Source organism: Dioscorea cayenensis, chromosome 11, assembly GCF_009730915.1.
Source record: "Dioscorea cayenensis subsp. rotundata cultivar TDr96_F1 chromosome 11, TDr96_F1_v2_PseudoChromosome.rev07_lg8_w22 25.fasta, whole genome shotgun sequence".
In the NCBI taxonomy this organism is placed as follows: domain Eukaryota; kingdom Viridiplantae; phylum Streptophyta; class Magnoliopsida; order Dioscoreales; family Dioscoreaceae; genus Dioscorea; species Dioscorea cayenensis.
In genome coordinates, this window is record NC_052481.1 from 14,984,358 (window position 1) to 14,989,508 (window position 5,151).

Sequence of the window (5,151 nt, forward strand, 5' to 3'; positions counted from 1 at the left end):
TACTCGGCCGCACAACCCTACCTGCACGAAAGTAACATAAAACCACACATATTAGTGTAAAACCCTAGAAAAGTAATGCTCAACATAAGGAAAAAATGCTTCGCATTCATATCACACAATCACTTATCACTCAACATAAGGAAAAAACGCTTCGCATTCATATCGCACAAGCACTTATCAATGTTTCTTCAACCTCTTGAGACTTTATTTTCTCCCATTGCTCCCCGGCTTGAATTGTTGGTAGTGTATGCTCCGAAATAGTTGAGATCAACTCTTGATGCTCTTCATCCGAGGGATTTCTCTTTCCTGCAAGAATCTGTTCCTCCTCCTGTGGGACATCGGTCTTATGATGTTTACTCTAACTCAATCAATCAAAATTAATTACAGTCTCATGAGACTCATATGGTCTATGAAGTGCCTTCATCAAATTCTGAATTTAGTCATTGTAGCATTCACTTCCTAGCATGTCATGAGTTTTAACTAGAATAGGAGCATTTGCAAGGGCTTGTTCCTCCACCAGTGGCACATCAGTCTCATGATGATCATATGCCAGATGAAGGGCCTTTGCTGATGTCTGTATATAAACTTTGTAGTTCTCATATTCTTCCATGTCCCAAGTCTCATCTGAATTCGAAGCTTTATCTGACTCAAATCATCCTCCTGCCTCAGATATATCCAACTGTCCATTGTAGAATCTATGTTAGATGGAATCAAAGAATCTGGATTTGTGATTGGAGATGCTTCACAGCATGCAGGAAGTTGTAGAAAATTTCGGGACCCAATACGATCTTCTAATTCCCACAGTGAAAACCCATCTTCTTCACTAGTTATGCCATACCTCTGATGAAGTGCCTCATATAATGTAGGATTTTCAAGGACTTTTTGAAACACCTTTGGATCTTCCAAGGTTGCACGCAATTTGTCAATTGTTTGACCTTCCAGAAATAAGTGATGAATAAATAAAAAAATAGGTAGCCAGAAAAAAAAATAAAGAAATAAAAAAAATGTATATACATAAAAAGATAAATGGCTAGATCACTAGAATCCTAATGTTCCTAAGAGTTGCCAATCCCCGGCAATGGCATCAAAAACTTAATGTGTTCTCGGTAAGTGTACGGGTCGCACACAAGTAGTAAAGTGGTACCTTGTGAGGGGTAGGGTTGTCGAACCACGGGACTTGACTCAAAGTACCAATTGATCTTCTAATGACTAGCCAGATTATAAAATTAGGGTAAAGATGATAACTAAAAATCGTAAGGAAGGAAGGATGACAGGTAAGGGCTGAAACCGAACTAGGTGAGAGACACAGAGATAAAGCATGTGGAATTATCAGGTATATTCGGATCTAATATTTGAACAACAAGAAAGCAATGCCCCCGAACGATTTCTATGAGCTATCGTATGCCGACTGACCTCTAATGCCTACCAGGTACATTCTATGGTTCTTGCGTGTGCCCAAAAGCAATGTTGCATCTATGGTTCTCAAATACACCATGTTTTGCTAAGGTAATTGTGGATTCTGATAAGTGCTTGTGTATTAGTAATACGGAGTACTCTTTTCTTACGATGAGCATAACTTTTCTCAAATTCTATCGCTAATACATGAGTATTTTTGGGGGGAATACTGCAGTAGGTACTGTAGCAAATCGTTGTAGCAATTTACTATAGTGGTTACTATTTAAAGCCCAATTTAAGTCACGATTTCAGCCCGACATAAGAACTTTCTTTTCCATCTTTTGACTATCTTTTCTCCACCTTTGGAGGCACACGCAGCTAGGGTTTGGATAGGCTTTGGCTAGGTTTTGAAGTTGTTTAGAGTCTTCGACATTGAGGTTCCTTTAGAAGAGAATCATTGGGTAAACTTTCGTCAACACCGATCCGGTTAGGTGTGCCCTAGGCTTGACAAGGGGACCTTTGGAGAAGACGCGGCCACTCCACAAGACCATCGACACGAACACCAAGAAGGTTTTATTCATGGATTGCATTTATTTACTTTTGATTTCATTATTGATTGTATTTTGCTCCATCGAGAGCTAAACCCCTAGTGGGTACTTGGACTTGTAAACCCTAGGATGATGTTGTCTCTTTGACCTTTTAGTATGCTTACTTTAATTGATGATTTAATTGAGTTCTAATCTTGAATGCTTGTTGAGTTGATTTTCCTTTATAGTGACACTAGGGTTGAGAATCCATTTTGGTAATCCATGTGGATGAGTGACACACCATGAGGGTTAGACAATACCAGATTGGAGAGTGTTGAGAGGGTGAGTCGAGAGATAGCAGAGTGTCCCCTTTCCCTTCTGGCATGATTTATCCTACGTCCATGTTCCATGAATTCTTTGCGGTTACAATAGAGTGAAGTGCTAAGAGACGAACTCCTTTAGGGCTTAGTTGCGCAAGCAATAGAGTGAAGTGTTGAAGTAATCCTTACTATCTGGAGCTTAATTTTGACTAGGGGTCTTTTACCTGGACCAAAGGGTTAGATCTATTTTTAGGGAATAGGGTTTATCACTTGGAATCCCTAGAGCCTAAAGCAACCTAGCACAGTGTGAGGTGTCGAGACTGAGAGATTTATCCACTGGGCATAGTGTAAGGTTAGTCACTATTGACCTTATGTTTTGAGAACATGTGTTTAAGGATCTGCACGACTCATTAATCATTAGTTAGGGAACATAATGATTGGTCTTGCATTTTAAACAATATTCCTAGGTTGAGCAATGTCCGGGTAGCCCATTTATCGTCGATTGCCTCTCCTATCTTTTATGTGTGCCTCCTTCTTCTTTTCTTTTTTCTATTTGTATTGATTCTTATTCACATCATTATCGATTCATCTTCATTCCAGTTAAATACCAATCTTTGTGTTTCTAATGACTATTCCCTATGGACTTGACTACCCACTCACCGTTGTATTATTATTTTGACAAACCCGTGCATTTGCGGTGCATAAGCAAAAAGGCGTTTGTCAGTTTCATACACATCGAGTTTCATAATCGGACAAGGCAACTACAATGATGACAATCCATGCACCAAGTTTTACCTAAGCAACTATGCAAATCAAACAAATCAAGTTATGCAAACACAAGGTAAAACACAAGAAACCAAAAGAACTGCATAGATCATTAGAAGAAAGCATTCAAAGCATACAAAGCATCAAAGTTCAACATCCCGGGATAGCATGGACGGTAAGCCCCTGAGGGATGGGTACAACATAGAGAAAACAACTACAGATCTAAAGAAAGAAGATAACACTTCCTTCTCTTCAAGATCGCCTAAAATGTTGAGCTCCATTGCTAGCCCCATTTCTCTTTTGCCTCCACTACTAGAGCTCTAGCAGTAAAGTTCAATCCAACCCAAGAAATGTGAAGGGGAAAACCATGGCAACCACCCCCAAGAGGAAGAGGAAATGATGGAGCGAAGATCTTCCAAAGAATATCCTAGATTTGCCTTAAAAAGAGAATTCACGATGGAGCGCTCGCAAATTACTTATCAGGGAAAGTGCTTAAGTAGGGCCTTACCTCCTAACAAAAGAAAAAGTTCTTCAGTGATTTAAAGAATTACTTTTGGGACGATTGATAAGTGCTTGAGTAAACATGTTTTTATATGTTTTACATGTATTGAGCATCATTTTATATATGGTTTATGTCTGATATCATGTATTGGGTGTTCTTTTGTGCAATTTAGGTTGTGAATGCCTTGGAGAGTCAAAAGGAAGCAAAGATAGGCTATAAAGGCACAATGTTAAGAGTTCTTGTGCAATTCAAAGACCAAGATACGAGAGGAATTCATGAATGTGAAGATGTGTGCCAACTTCCAAGAAGATTAAATTCCATTCACTAGTTGGAAGGGGATAAAGACAGTTACATCTTAATGATCTTTTTCTTTTTGAAGATCGCAAGACCTCTCAAAGAAGCGTCGATGAAGAAAAGTCTTATAGCCTACCGCATGATCATGTGCCGTACATGTGGCCTCAAGAGCAGAATGTTTGGACCGCGTTTGTGAAAAGTACTATAACAAAGTACTGTAGCAAAAAGCATTCAAGTAATTTCACTATACAAGCAATGTAGCAAAGTTACTGTTCATAGGCCCGCTTGGAAATTCAATGCACATACGTGGAAATTCCTGTAGCCCACGCGGGCATATGAGGGCACATGACAGATGTGGTTCTGAGTTATAAATAGGCCGTTTGCCCTATTTTTTATTAACTTTTTACAAGGCTTTGGTGAGTACTTTGAAGGCAAGGTGGCTTGGGTTTTGAAGGAGGTCTTTTGCAATATTGGTGGAAGTCTATCACAAACTTTGATTAATCTTCTCTCCGTCATTGCACAAAGGGAGTCATAGGCAACCTAGCTTCGGAGGAGGATTCTTCAAGACATTAGGCGACCATCAAGGCCAAACATCATGAATTCAAGGGGGTTTTTGTTCATTGTTTTCATTGCTTTTCATCGTATTAATCATTGTCTTGTAATTTGCCCCATGGAAGGCTAACGCCTACTAAGTATTTGGGCATGTGAACCCTAGGATCTATTCTTTGTATTAATTTGCTTTATGTTTCTAGTTAATCCAAGTTGATTTGAGTTTTAACCTTGTGAGTTCATTTGTTGTTGATAAGTGCTTGTGTATTAGTAATACGAAGTATTCTTTTTTTACAATGAGCATTACTTTTATCAGATTTTGGCGCTAATACATTTGTATTTGTGAACTTTCGTGCATGAAGGGTTGTGGAGCCAAATAATGAAAGAAAGAAGCCAAAGTAGATTGAGATTATACTTTGTTAATGAAGTCTTGGAGTGAACAAATGTGAAGACACAAGTTGTGATCGAAGATATGTGAATGTATGCCAACCTCTATACGCTCAAGCAATTCCAATGGTTTGGAGGGGCACAAAGGCAGTCACATTTGCGTATCCCGACTCATGAATGATAGAAGATCTTCACCAATGAGACCTTTTTATTGAAGAAGCGATATGATTTATGGCATAGACGTGTGCCCGTTTATGTGACCTCGATGAAAAGTGTGGATTCGGGAGTATTTTAGCAAAGTACTGTAGTAGGTTATTGTATACAGCCCGAAGAAAATTAGACTTCTAGAAATTCACACGGGCATGTGGAAATTATCCCAGCCCGTGTGGATGCCCGATTCCAGCCCTTTATA